The sequence below is a fragment of the Streptopelia decaocto genome (assembly GCF_964273445.1).
Source record: "Streptopelia decaocto genome assembly, chromosome: 3".
NCBI lineage: Eukaryota > Metazoa > Chordata > Aves > Columbiformes > Columbidae > Streptopelia > Streptopelia decaocto.
In genome coordinates this window covers 119,766,443-119,782,108 of record NC_138656.1, presented here as the reverse complement: position 1 = coordinate 119,782,108, position 15,666 = coordinate 119,766,443, and the positions used below count along the sequence as shown (strand labels likewise).

At 48.9% G+C, this 15,666-nt stretch overlaps 1 protein-coding gene across 4 annotated transcripts in view; it reads right to left on the bottom strand.

Annotated features, from left to right (window-relative positions):
• Positions 1-15,666, bottom strand: part of NCOA1 (nuclear receptor coactivator 1) — a 188,033-nt gene that overhangs the window by 124,812 nt on the left and 47,555 nt on the right. For all 4 annotated transcript variants that reach the window (XM_082049703.1, XM_082049704.1, XM_082049706.1 and 1 more), the window contains exon 2: positions 4,792-4,957. The gene's annotated coding sequence lies outside the window, so the exon portion shown is untranslated. The remainder of the gene's footprint in view (positions 1-4,791; positions 4,958-15,666) is intronic.

The window sequence follows — 15,666 nt, the reverse complement described above, 5'->3', positions numbered from 1 at the left end:
CTGAGTGGTGCGGTTGGTGCATTAGAGGGATGGGATCTGTCCAGAGGGACCTTGATGAGCTCAACAAGTGGCCACATGTGAAACTCAGAAGGTTCAACAAGGTCCTGCACCTGGGTCGGGGCAACCCCAGTATTGGTCCAGGCTGGGGATGCAGGGATGGGGAGCAGCCCCAGGAGAAGGACTTGGGGTGCTGGGGTGGGACATTGGCCATGACCCGGCCATGTGCGCTGGCAGCCCAGAAACCACCCGTGTCCTGGGCTGCGTCCCCAGCCCCGTGAGCAGCAGGTTTGGGGGGATCCTGCCCCTCTGCTCCGCTCTGGTGAGACCCTCCTGCAGTGCTGGTCCAGCTCTGGGTCCTCAGCACAGGACACACATGGAGCTGCTGGAGAGGGGCCAGAGGAGCCCCAGGAATGACCCGAGGCTGGAACAGCTCTGCTGGGGACAGGTGAGAGAGTTGGGGTGTTCAACTGGAGAAGAGAAGCTCCGGGGAGACCTTAGTGCGGCCTTTCAGTGCTTAAAAGGGGCCGAGAAGAAAGAGGGGGACAGACTTTTGAGCAGGGGCTGTTGTGATAGGACAAGGGGTGATGGTTTTAAACTAAAGGAGGGAGATTCAGGCCAGACATGAGGAAGAAATTGTTTGTGCTGAGGGTGGTGAGAGCCTGGCCCAGGTTGGCCAGAGAGGTGGTGGCTGAACCATCCCTGGAGACATCCCAGGCCAGGCTGGACGGGGCTCTGAGCAGCCTGAGCTGGTGCAGATGTCCCTACTCATGGCAGGGGGGACACTGGGGGAGCTTGAGGGTTCCTTCAACCCAAACCATCCTGTGATCCGATGACTCTAATCCTGCCAATCTCTGGAACATCTTCTATGAACAAAACCAAGGCAGAACTGCTTGTACTCCCCTGGCTTATGGAGGCAGCGACCACAGTTGTGTCCTGCAGGGAGAATCTGCCACGGCTGGTGTCTCAGCTCCAGCCAGCGGGAAGCACGACACCAAGGAGCTGCCCTTGAGAAGGTCAGAGCAGTAACTAACACAAACTGACAAAAGGTACCAGAATAGCTAAAACAATGAAAGAAAGTAAATAGGCACCGATTTATAACCTCCCATCCACAGGAAAGGCTTGCGCAGCAAATACCGCATTAGGCAAAGAACAGCAAATCGTTAAATCCTGAAAACCCGGGGACTCGCTTGAGTGTGGTTTTCAATGAAGCGATACATCATCTTTGTGGGCCAGGAAGCAGAAATTCCTCGAGGGCAGCAGAGAACCCAGCAGATTAAAAAGTCATTTAACACACCCGGCATCATTGACTGTCCTGTTGGACGCCGATTACAATCCTGCTTGGCCAAGACACCATCACGTTCCCACCTCATCTCCTCGGCATAGCAAGAGCCACCAACATGGTGGGGCTGGAAACAACGAGTTAAGATTCTGTTGTTGAACGAACCACCACAGACGTGGAGGAAGGGGTTACAAGCTGTATTAATGATGTACATACCACCACAGACGTGGAGGAAGGGGTTACAAGCTGTATTAATGATGTACACACCACTGCAGACATGGAGGAAGGGGTTACAAGCTGTATTAATGATGTACACACCACCGCAGACGTGGAGGAAGGGGTTACAAGCTGTATTAATGATGTACACACCACTGCAGACGTGGAGGAAGGGGTTACAAGCTGTATTAATGATGTACACACCACCGCAGACGTGGAGGAAGGGGTTACAAGCTGTATTAATGATGTACACACCACCGCAGACGTGGAGGAAGGGGTTACAAGCTGTATTAATGATGTACACACCGAAGATGATGATAAATTGATCACCGCGTAGCTGCATTTGCTTAAAATTTCTCAGTGTAGCAAAGGCAAATGGATGAAGCGGCTTGTCCCAAAAGATAAGCAAAACCACAATCTGGATATTCCAACACAACAGATCTAATCTAAGCAACGTCTAATGGAAGATGAGCCCATCCTTACTTAGACGTTTTAATTTTTTGAAGGAACTAAACACCAAAAGTTTCTACTTGATGGAAGAGGCGCCTCAAATACTTTCTGTATAAACAAAGCACCCAGTCTCACTGTCCAGCTGTAGGATTTCTGCACGAAAACAAGAGTATCTAATGGTATTTTTAGAAAATAGGAACAGAAAGAGCTCTCAGATGTGAAACTACAAGCAGTTCCCTATGAAAACAGTTCTTAATGTCACACGGAAGAGCCAAAGTCCCCAGCAGGCTCTGAAATCCCATCGGCTGGTTTCTTCTCAACCTACATTTGAAACTTGTGTCTTCAGCGAGGCGCGGGTGCCTCCAAAATACAAACGTCTACCAGAAAGGTATTTCTAACAAACCCCACGTGATAGCGCTGGAGCCTCTCAGTGGGTACAGGGGACGTTCCTGGTTGGTTTGGGCTCTTTGTGTTTTAAAAGCAAAGCTCCAGGAGCGGCTTTAATTCATTCAGCCTGGGATTTCTCCTCCTGAAGTCCCCAGAAGTGCTTTGTGCATCTTCGTCTGCATCAACAGAGCGTTTCAAATCCATGGTTGAAATGATGTCCCTCTCAAAAATGAACAGAAGAGGTAAATAATATGGGAGCACGGTGACTCCCAAACCCGTCATCTGTGTCCCCCCTACCCCAGCAGCCCCGGGAACAGGGACCGGCCAGGCAGAGGTTACAGCTTCAAGGAAACACACCTACGGCAAATACGTCTCACGAGATACCGTTTACAAAGTGTTGCGACACTTGAAAACGCTGTTAGCAGCAGAAAATCTATTTAAAGTGGAAGGAATATGACCTTTAAGGAATAAAGGAGGAGTTTCAGCTCAGCAAAGCCCGAGGGTTTGGGTGGGGGAGAGCGATCGCGTTCATCCCAAAGCCCCATCGGAGGATAAAGGGGTTGGGAACTCAGTCGCAGCAACTGGACGTTTTGGCTTGGCACGAAATCCAGTTGCTAGAGGAAAGAATGACATTTAATAAGACAGATGGGGGGTAAAAACAAAACATAACAAAAGGCCGGGAGGTGCCAGGTGGGATGAAGGTGGGACCCCATCATCAGGCCCCTAAATTAGGGGAAATCCAGAGCAGCCGAGGAGGCACCTCACCCTTAAAATTAACCTAGAACTCACTCTTCCTCCCTGCAACGATCTCTGATTTCCCAGATATTTAACTCTTGGGCTGTATCCATCAAGCTGCCTGATGTTCAGATGTCTCGGGTAAAGCCTGAGAGCGCGATTTGCTTTGGGGAGGGCGGAAAATAGGAGAAAATTAAAGAAGAACACACACTCCAGCCCAAGGGCCTCGGTCTGCAAGCTCCGGCCTGGGCAGGTGTTAATTAGTGGCTGGAAATTGGGGAGAAGCCACCACCGCACCACTCTGTAAAAGCTGAACCTGGCCAGATACCGGAGAGAAGAATAAAGGCCTCTTAAGAGTCGCAGGAGCTGATTTTGACTTTGGTTTTGCGTGATACGGCTCATCTGCTTCCAGCCAAAAAGGAGCTGTTATGTGCAGAGGGAAAGGGGAGCTTGTTGCGGTGAAAAATCCTGAATCCAAGCGCTTATCGGTTTAATAATTAACTCCGAGCAGCTCTCCCAGCATTGAACTGGGGCTCTGCTGCTTTCTTACCACCAGCTCCTCTCGGGTGACTCCGGCCTGACACTGCATTGCACACAGCAATACAGAACTGCTATCGTTCCCATATTTTACAGCCATTCCCACCACCAACGAGGCCCCAACACCTCCAAACCACCACCGATCGTCCCACCTCCGCTTAGAGAAGCAGCCGACTCGGGGACAGCAAGCAGGTGGCCAAAGGAGGACGCACACCACCAGTATCTTACTGGGAGCAAAGGAACAGGCCCCACTCAATCCAGCAGAAAACATCCCATTTTCCATCGCACTCCAGCCAAAACCAGCTCCGACGCCAAAGTTTCTTGCAACACCGGCTATCGGACAGGGAACTGCGATCCAAGCAATATCAAATTTCATCACAAGAAAGCAGCTGTAGCGATATATGTAATTTTTGCCTTACAGCACGTCAGCGAGAAGCTGGTTTTCCAGGGGAATTAGCAGGTTACAGGTCCCCTGTCCTGCGTACTCATGGTCCATAGGGGTAAATTCTCCCGGTCTCGATGGAGCGAGGCTGCGAACCCCACAGTCACACAGAAGCTGAAGCCAACCCCTCATCCAACCACTATATTTTTCACCGTTTGGTTCATTTCTATATCTATTCTGTGGGCAGACCGCAGAAGAGTTGGAGTTGTCACATGCATCCGCTAGTAAGAGCTATAAGGATGCTGAGCACATGCTTCTTGCTCTGGAAATCCTATCGGCCCTTGCCATAAAACATTGTGATTTCACAAGTTTGTGACTTGAAAAACACTCTAGTTAGGGACTGAATTCACCTGAGCAACCCCGCGAGCCGGCCTACAGCATAGAACCCATCGACCAAAACCCGGTATTATCCTTTAGCCCAAATCCTTCGCATACCATTCTGCCAGCGCAGCAATTAGCTGTTCCCTTTTGCAAAACATATTGAGAAAGCGCGGTCGATTCAGGCAATAATTCCATCTTTACGAGCTTCTAAAACAGCTCTCGTAGCTACGAATGCAATGCAGAGTGACTGCACGGCTCACGGATGGAAAACAACCCAAAGAACGCCAAGGATGGGGAAAAACAAGGGAGTTTTGCAGTCCCAGTAACTCGTTTCGCATCAAGAGGTGCTCCAGCAAAACCACCTCCCGACTGGTTGAAACATTTTCCACCAGAGGAAAGAAGACACAGAGACTCGCGACCTTACCTCTGTCTTCCCAAGGTGAAAGATGGTTCATGGGAGAAATGGGATTCTTCGGTGAATTAAACGGGAAAACAAGGGGTTCCTAAAGCCTTGGCAAATGGCGCCGACCTTCCATGGGCCGTCTTCACCTGAGCTCTGCTGATGGGCGACCAGCATCAACCGCTGAGTCCTGCAGGGGGAAAATATAGTTCATTTGCATTACCTTTCATTTATATTTCTGAATGTTATGCAAACAATGCCATTTTCAGTTGAAAACCAGCAACGTTGTTAACTTGCAACTATTAATTCACAGCCGACCATCTCAATACTATCAACTGCACGGTGTCTTTTTTATCTCATTGGAAAGTAGCTCAGCGAGGTTCCTCAAGTTTTAAGCTACTTGGGGAAATGAAGCAAATGAAAACTTAATACTGCAATTAATACGTTTGGTTTTTTAAATTCTCCCCTCCCAACGGCACTTTGAAGAAATAAAGATCACCCTCCAGAAAAACCCAGATGGAGGAGCAAATCTGCCATAGTGAGACGGCACCGACGCAACACGGGAGATGAAAAACTACCACCCGAAAATGAGAGTTGGTGTTTGCACCATGGAACATGTAAAACCCCAAAATAATCAGATCCCTCCCTGCCTCACAAAGACACCGGGAGTAAATTGTTGATGTTATTGAGCATAAGCTACAAGTGGATCAAGGGGATGCTGAATGCTTATATATAAATTAATCTGTGGCTTCCAAATACTTTGGAAGCTTTGTTGAAAAAAACAAGTTCATAAAATAGAGCTGTTCATACTGTGATGAGCTGCCTCAATTCTAATGAAAAAGTAAGTACATTTTTCCCATATAACAAGCGCCAGGAGTAGAGGAAACAGCCTCAAGTTGCGCCAGGGGAGGTTGAGGTTGGATGTTGGAACAATTTCTTCCCCAAAGGGCTGTGGGGCATTGGAACAGGCTGCCCAGGGCAGTGCTGGAGTCACCATCCCTGGAGGGTTGGACAGACGGACATGAGGTTCTCAGGACAAGGGGCAGGGACAGGGTGGGTTACGGTTGGACTTGATGATCTTGAGGGGCTTTTCCAACTAAAATGGTTCTATGATTCTATTTTCTTTCTTGTTACTAGGAATATTGGGTTAAGTTTATGCCTCCAAATCCAAGCATCTCAAGTCAGATAAGGGAAGAACCAGATGAGGGAAGAAACCTGCTTGTCCCCATCACTGCTCCTGCTACCACAAAGGAAATGACTTACACAAACACATTTGTTAGAATATCGACTTAATAACGCATCCATCATTAGCAAGGCAAGACTCACAGAATCAGAGAACCATGGACTGGTTGGGGTTAAGGGACCTCTGTAGATCCCCCAGTCCACCCCAGCTGCTCACGCAGGGTCACAGAGCAGATCACACAGGTGGGTCCAGGCGGGTTTGAATGTCTCAGAGCAGGAGACTCCACACCCGCTCTGGGCAGCCTGGGCCAGGCTCTGGCACCTCCCAGCAAACAAGTTTCTGCTCATGTTCAGATGGAGCCTCCTGTGTTTCAGTCTGTGCCCGTTGCCCCTCACCCTGGCGTTGGGCACCACTGAACAGAGTCTGGTCCATCCTCTGACACCCACCCTGAGATATTGATCCATTGATCACATCCCTCTCAGCTTCTCTTCTCCAGCTCAACAGCCCCAGCTCTCTCAGTCTCCTCATCACAAAGATGCTCCAGACCCCTCAGCATCTTTGTGTCCCTCCCTGGACTCTCTCCAGTAACTCCTATAAGTCATTCATTGCAATTTATTCATGAAAGATCAAGTAGGCAGAAGGAGGGAGGAAAACTCAGATGCAGCATCGTCTCCAATGTGCCAGCAACGACCAACCCCACAAGTTCACGGATCCGCATCCAGAGACCAGGGGACATGCCACCAGGACATGGGACACCTGCCTTGTTGAGCATCCGTTTTACACACACGTGTACAAAACCAAACACAAAAGACGCACAAACCACTGTATCGTTCAACCTTCCCGTCTGAAAGCTGCATTTCACCAGTAGGAGACGGTTTTTTAATTTCTAAATCACATATATATAAATAATATCTATGTCCCAGCTGCTTTCACTGCGCTCACAATAATTAGACAAAATGACACTAAGGAACGTTAAAACCAGCAAAACATAAATAATAAAGGAAACTTGAAGATTATATTTCCAGATTCCCAGGGCAAGGTGTGTTCCTGGGGGAAATTGAGCTCCCCAAACCAAAAAAGGGATGATGTTCCTGTTTTAAAACAATACAATAACTCTTCTCAACCCGTCTCTCATGAATAGGAAAGCAATAATCAGAATTAAAATATATCTAAAACAACGAGAAGAAAAACTAAACTGTTGGCATATTAAAATACATCAGAAATGTAGTGATATGAAACGGCAAGAGAAGCAAAATGAAATGAGAGGAACCACAATATTCACAGGTTTGGCTGTATCTGCTTATAAAAATTACCCAGGAACAGCAAATTCCAGCAACGGCCAGAACAGAAACAGAGCGAGCGGCAGCAATATCATAGGAACCGCAGCAGAATGCAACAAATATTTCTGTTCATTAATTAAGAAAGAAACCAGATGGTCCAGTCATGCCACAGGAAACATTTTCTATTCCAAACAGCAACTCGGGCAGATGTGAAACACCAGCGAGCGGAGCTGCTTGGTTTCAAGTCAGGGGATCTCCAACTGCGTCCCGGGGGATTTAAGAGCTGGACATTAAAAAGATTTAAAAGAATCAAATAAAACAACTCTGGCCCATCTATCAGAGCTCCTTGCAAGTCAATTTGGGAGATTTCAGAGCGGTGCGGTGTCGATATTTTAAACACGTGAGCAGAATGACCAGGTTAATAATGAGCTATCGCTCCAGCCGACATCCAGGAAGAAAAGAAGAATGTTGGTATAAAATCTAATTAGGAGTTATAGGAAGTAAATAAGTGATGTCTATCGACATATAGGGCTTAAATCAATTGTGTGTGTTTTTATTAAGACAAAGAGATAGGCTGCAAACTGTAACAGCTCTGACGTAACGTACTTAGCGCTCAGTAAATCATTGAACTTTGTAAAGTATGATTTCTCGAGTAACTAGAACTACATTACATACCATAGAATATACTAAACATATTAATAATTGGCCGAGCAACAAGTCATAAAATACAACTCGATCATCACTCATGACGTGGCCCAGAAGGAGCCACCAAAACGTGGCATCGCGACGACTCCGAGAGCTGCACAAAGCCCAGGACACGACACCCGGAGCTTTTACCAACGTGACTACAAACCAAAGACCTTGCGCGTCTTTAGCACCAGACACAACGAGGAGCAGAGACCCGTCCCGATGAAGATGAGACAGAGCAGAGGAGGGACGCAGGAGCAGCCTGTTCGGTGCAAGAACAAGGGGGCGAGAAACAAAAGCAGCAGGTGGCAAGTCCAAAACCAAAGAGGAGACAGTGATTTCTTCACACATGGCCCAGATAAGTGGTTTAGCTCCCTGCCCAGGATGCCGCATGTGTTAAATGTCTGTGCAAGCTGAAGGGAAGATGGGCCATGTCGCAGAGCAGACACCCACCGTGGGCATGAAGAAGATGGACACCATAGCATGGCCAGCAGGCCCAGGGCAGTGACCGTCCCTGTGCTGGGACCTGGGGAGGCCAAACCTCCAAACCTGGGGCAGTTCTGGGCCCCTCACGCCAAGAAAGGCCTTGAGGTGCTGGAGCGAGTGGAGAGAAGGGACCGGAGCTGGTGAGGGGCTGGAGCACAAGTGTGATGGAGCGGCTGAGGGACCTGGGGGGTTCAGCTGGAGAACAGGAGCTGAGGGGAGACCTTCTGATCTCTGACCTGCCTGAAAGGAGCTTGGAGCCAGGGGGGTCGGGCTCTGCTCCCCAGGAACAAGCGCCAGGAGCAGAGGAAACGGCCTCAAGTTGCGCCAGGGGAGGTTGAGGTTGGATGTGGGAACAATTTCTTCCCCAAAGGGCTGTGGGGCATTGGAACAGGCTGCCCAGGGCAGTGCTGGAGTCACCGTCCCTGGAGGGTTGGACAGATGGACATGAGGTTCTCAGGGACATGGGGCAGGGACAGGGGTGGGTTACGGTTGGACTCGATGATCTTGAGGGTCTTTTCCAACCAAAATGGTTCTATGATTCTATTTTCTTTCTCTCTCATTGTTACTAGGATTATTGTGTTAACTTTATATCTCCAAGCATCTCAAGTCAGATGAGGGAAGAACCATCATTAGTTCCAAACCTACTTGTCCCCATCACTGCTCCTGCTGTCACAAAAGCAATGACTCACACGGACATGGTCGTTAGAATACCGAGTTAATAACGCACCCGTCATTAGCAACGCCAAGACTCCTATAAATCGTTCCTTGCAAAATTTATTCATGAAAAAATCAAGCAGGCAAAAGGAGGGAGGGAAACTCAGCAGCATCATCTCCAAGGCACTCACAATGACCAGCTGGAGCGTTGGGAAAGTATCATGCAGGGCCTGCCCAGTTCTCACGTCCTTCTGGAGTCTCTGCATTTAGAAACAGGGCGCAGATCCACCAACATTCTTCTTATATTCTCAGCTCAGAGCAGAGCAAACTGTCCTCAGGACTTGACCCCAGGGCTGGTGGGGCCACCAACCGCCCCGGGGTCCCCAGCGCAGCTCCCTCGGCACCAGCTGCATCATCCAAAACTCCTGAACGTGGACCTCAACCCACTCTTTCCAAGACAGCTGAACTCAGGGATGTCCTACAGCTTCTCAAGATCATATTAGATACTATTAACAACCTCTTCCTTTCCAGAGCTGGTGGAACCGTGGCCTTTGAACCACGTGCAGCTTCCAGGCAGCCCCAGAATCAGCTGCACAAGCGGCGGTGGGACGATGCTGGTCCAAGGCCACCAGATGATCTGGGCCCATATCAGCAGCAGAAAGAGGGTTTGAGAGGGAGCCAGAAACACACGCTTCATTTAGAGAGCACTCAAGATCTTCCAGCCATAACCCCTGGCAGAACCGCTCCGTCCCCTCCAGCTCTCCCATGTCCCACCCGTTTGCTTCTCCTCAACCATGTATGAAGATCTTGCCGAGCTTTCCCAGGTCTTTAGCACGCGATCTGTCTGCAGACAACCACCCGCCGTCCAGAAATCACAGTGAGAAGCTAAAGGAGCTGGATCTCAGCTTTCCTTTCCAAAACTCACCCCCTCGAGGCAATAATAAAAGACACTTCACAAGCCCTATTAAGCACAAGCTTTCAGTTCAAGATACAGAGAGATCTGGAGGACAGATAAAAGTAATAAGTATCTGTAGATTCTATACATCAACAGCCAAGGATATTTTTCCCTTTCATCAACAAGCCTTTTAATTAGTAGGCATATGCACTGAGAGATTTCCAACATTAAAAGCTCCAAGCCCTTTCACTGAAGCTCATGTTGACTGATGACCTTTGCTCTTTTGTTTTCTTTCCAAATCCTGTATTCAGCGTTTTTTGCTCGAACTATTGACAACTTCCACTGAACGGTTTGAAGCGAATTGGGCGTATCCATGTTTTTCCACCCAACAAAGCACCCAAGTCACGTTCCCCTCAACCCAACAAGGCAGAAAGGAGAAACATCCCGTACAAGTCGTCAGATCGGACCTTGGGTTTCAACGGTTGAAGCTGAGGGCAAGAGGTGGGTTATCCACGATCTCGTTAAGCGCGTCCTCTGAAGCTGCTTTGAGCAAGGTTCAGACCAGATGACCTCCTGAAAAACCAGTGCAGAGCGTAAGGAAGATAGAATCTACCACGGCGTTTAGGCTCAAGGTCAACCGCTAATATATTTTTGAGTCAAATACATCCACTAAACCATTTCAGACATCCCAGCGACCAGCAGACACATCCTGCCCTCCTCCACCCTAGCGAGTTCTCACCCCAAACCTTTCATCTTTAGCTTCCTAGGACATTTTTCCAGCCATTTTTCCAATTCATGTGCTTTCTCCTGCAGCTTTGGCCGTGGACCTACGGGGCATAATCACTTTGCAGCAAGTTCTCACTTGGCCCGTGCCGGACCGAGCCGCTTTTGAAGCGGTTCGGCATGTGAACCATCCCTCAATACCTCCCTTCTCATATCTTACTTAAGGCTCTCGATATTTTATCGGCGGCTGTTGAATATTAAAACGCACCAACAAGGGGCCGTGGAGGCAGGAGCAGGAACAGCATCACTCTCTTCACTTGATGGACCTACAACGTGGAGACAACTGTGGGTCTGGCCAACCCTGGATCCTCTCCTGTCCATCAGCTGCGAGCTTGTTCCATTTAGCCCAAGTAATCCAAGATAATAAATGATACTCAACTACAAAAAGCAAGCGGAAAGGAGTTGGGAGGGATTTAGTGTTTATTGTATGAAGCCTCCCCAAGGACCTTCCTGCTCTGCCCGCTCACAAGGAACGTGCGGCACCAAATATATTTGCAGCTTCTCCAAACTGTTGGACCAGTGTAAATGCTGCACTTTCAAAAGAGATATTTAATCTCCCTGGAGTAAAGACAACAGGCAACAGCTTCATTTCAATGCTCATTCTCACTACATTTCCCCTCCCCATGAAAATAATCTTTCGGGTTCCCTTTAAATCTGATTTTGCTTAACAACTCATACACATTTTTGGGCATCTGGAAAGCCTGTTTTCCCTCCTTATCTACTTTTTCATGTACTACTGCCTGATTTATACCCAAAACCAAAGAAGTGTTGCAGGAGACGGAGAGAAAAGCCGTTTTGCAAGAGGGCTAAATCTGTTTGCCAGTTTGCTGTTGCGAATTAAAAGGTCAGAAAAACAATCACTGTATTTGGAAAGGATAATTTTACACAACTAAGACCTCAGAAAAAAATAAAAAATAAAAAAAAAAAATAAATTAACTTTGTTCCAGTAAAGCGAGTTGTCTTATCTACCCGCGAGGAAGTTTAATAAACAGCTTTGTGTACTGCGGAGGTTCTGAACGCGTGCCAGGGTTTGCAGGGATCTCGCTCCTCCCAGCTGAAGCTGCGGGGCTTAAACTGGAGAACAGAAAGAGTAAAACAGGCTTTAAAAGAAACCTGAAGGAGCGATTGATCGTGTTGGTTCGTCTGGGCCATCGGTAACGACAGGCAACACAAATACTAAGGTTCCATCTGCTGCTACTGGCTGAGATCAAGATTAACCTGCTGGTTCCCAAAGCCTGAAGTGCTCCGGCAAGACCGGAGAGGCCCATTGCAGAGCCCAGCTTAGAAGCCCTGCCAGGCTTTGTTAAGTCCAGCCTAGGGCAGCTCCAGGTGGAAACAGTGGCTGCGGGAGCCCTAGAGGGACAGGAGAGAGGCACAAGTAGATCCAAGGTTGGGACAAAGCAGCAGCAGCCGCATTTTATGGCACGTTGTTCAAGTCTCCGGGTCTTGACCAACTGTCCAGCAGTTGCTCATGGGGCTATTTGAAGGACTGAAGAAGACAGGCTGAATTTCTCTGCCACATGCCCCCCAGTGTGGGGTTTGACCCACCGAGAGACAAGTGAGGAGATAGAATCAGAGAATCATTTTGGTTGAAAGAGACCCCTAAGACCATCGAGTCCAACCATAACCTAAGACCACCACTAAACCTCATCTGTACGTCTTTTAAACCCCTTCAAGGATGATAAGCCAAGATGAAGGGCTCTTGAGCTCAACAGAAAGGAAAAGCTGTATTTATGTCTTCAACACTAAGCAGAAAAGAACTTTCAGCAGGTCACCACAAAATCTACTATGTCCATGAATGCTCCACCTGCCACAGATCTCCTACACCACTGCTGGCTTTTCTTCATTCCTCATTCACCCATCTCATCACAACACAAAGCCCTCGGTTCCCAATTTTGGTATTTATGCCAATTGCTGTAATTTTGAACCAGCTCAGGGTTTCCCAAGTGCGGTGAAGCCGTAACAGCGCTTTGCTGGCAGCTGGACCACGCGCAGAACCACAGAACCCCAGGATGGTTGGGGCTGAAGGGACCTCTGGAGATCCCCCAGTCCACCCCAGCTGCTCACGCAGGGTCACAGAGCAGATCACACAGGTGGGTCCAGGCGGGTTTGAATGTCTCAGAGCAGGAGACTCCACACCCGCTCTGGGCAGCCTGGGCCAGGCTCTGGCACCTCCCAGCAAACAAGTTTCTGCTCATGTTCACATGGAGCCTCCTGTGTTTCAGTCTGTGCCCGTTGCCCCTCACCCTGGCGTTGGGCACCACTGAACAGAGTCTGGTCCATCCTCTGACACCCACCCTGACATATTGATCCCATTGATCACATCCCTCTCAGCTTCTCTTCTCCAGCTCAACAGCCCCAGCTCTCTCAGTCTCCTCGTCACAAAGATGCTCCAGACCCCTCAGCATCTTTGTGTCCCTCTCTGGACTCTCTCCAGTAATTCCTTGTCCTTCTTCACCTGGGGAGCCCAGCACTGGACCCACAACTGCAGATGGGGCCTCCCCAGGGCAGAGCAGAGGGGGAGGAACAACCTCCCTGACCTGCTGCTCACACTCTTCCTCATGCACCCCAGGTCCCATTGGCCTCTTGGCCACAGGGCACATTGTTGGCTCATGGCCAACTGTTGTCCCCCAGAACTCTGAGGTCCTTCTCTGCAGAGCTGCTTTCCGGCAGGTCCACCCCTAAGAGCCAGTGGAAAACGCACAAGTCAAAATGTCTCCCTTGCCGTGACTCGACCATCTTCAGCTCTGGAGAACACTGAACTTGCTGCAGGATCCTGCAGAGAGAAGAACTCTGGAAGCTCTTTAGCAGATGCCACTTTCCAAGGGTTAAGCAGGGAAAAGAAAATCCCCAAACCAACAAAACCTGAAGCATTTTTGTATCCACACACAACCCAACACCCCAGGTGCCCACCCCCTACATTTTGCCAAATCAATCCATAGCTTGCTCCAAGCCAAAATAACCATGAGATTTCTGTCCAAAAGCTCTCAAGTCATTAACAGCCTTAACCACACACCTCATACGAGTTTTTAATAACTTCCAGATACAGACTAGATCCAACCTTATTCCTCCTTCACCGGCTGAACTCCATGAACACCCTGATTTCTGGAACAGCATCCGCATCCTCAGAATAGTCGGTTTCTTTCATTAGGGCAAATTTGCTTTCCAGCCAAACGACATATAGATAATTATTAACGCAGCTCAGTCCTCGTGCAGCGCTCAGGCCCCTTTCCTTCCAAAGCCTCGCAGTTATCTTAGCAAGCATCTACCGTCATTTGCAAACGATTTTGTCAGACCGATGCCAAAGGATGATAAGCGCTTGCTTGCCTGATAGCTCCTCGGAAAGGCTGAAATCGCGTGACGTTTCCAAAGGACCTTATTTGAGGTGATGTCTGAGTAATCTAGGAGAGACGAGCTTGTACAGAAGAGCTTTGGAGAGCTCTGCAAGCGCTCATTCCATGTGCTGGAAAAGAAGACGCATGTTTGAAAGTGGAATTTTAAGTTGTCACGGGTTCCCCGTTCCAACAAAACCAGCTCCTGCCACACTTTAAAAATAAATCCCTAATCTGAGATCTCCTGCAAAGAACAATCTCGCTCTGAGGAACGGGAGACTGACTTGTAATTCTTTCTACTCAAAGCCGATGATGATGATTAAAGGATGACAAATGGCTTTGTGTAGGGAGCATCGTGAAACAGGCTGCTGGCCGATACACCTGAAGGGATGCACAAACACGCGGATACACCACACGACGTGCAAACGTGTGGATACACCACACGACGCACAAACACGCGGATACACCACGTGACGCACTAACGTGCAGATACACCACACGACACACAAACACGTGGATATACCATACGAAGCACAAACATGCAGATGCACCACACAAAGCACAAACCCGCGGATACACCACGTGATGCACTAACATATGGATATACCACGCGAAGCACAAACACGTGGATACACCACGTGATGCAAATAGGCGGATACACCATGTGATGCACAAACACAGGGATACACCATGTGATGCACTAACACGCGGATATACCACGCGACACACTAACACGCAGATACACCACGTGACGCACTAACACACAGATACACCACATGACACACGAACACGTGGACATACCACATGACGCACGAACACGCGGATACACCATGTGACGCACAAACATGTGGATACACCACGCGAAGCACAAACACGCGGATACACCACGCAATGCACAAACACGCGGATACACCACACAATGCACTAACACGCAGATACACCACATGACGCACTAACATGCGGATACACCATGCAATGCACTAACACGCGGATACACCACACGAAGCACAAACCTGTGGATACACCACATGACACACAAACACGCGGATATACCACGCAACACACTCACATGCGGTTACACCATACGACGCACAAATGCGGATACACCATGCAACGCACAAACATGTGGATACACCATGCGACACACTAACATGCGGATACATCACATGACGCCCAAACACGTGGATATACCACGCGAAGCACAAACACAGGGATACACCACACGACGCACAAACACAGGGATACACCACACAACGCACTAATACGCGGATACACCACGCGACGCACAAACAAGCAGATATACCACACGACACACAACACGCAGATATACCACACGACGCACGAACATGTGGATACACCACACAACGCACTAACACGCGGATACACCACATGATGCACAAACACACGGATACACCACATGATGCACAAACGCGGATACACCGCGCGACACACAACACGCAGATATACCACACGATGCACGAACATGTGGATACACCACGCTAAGCACAAACACGCGGATGTACCACGCAATGCACTAACATGAGGATACACCACATGACGTACAGACACGCGGATATACCACCTGATGCACAAACGTGC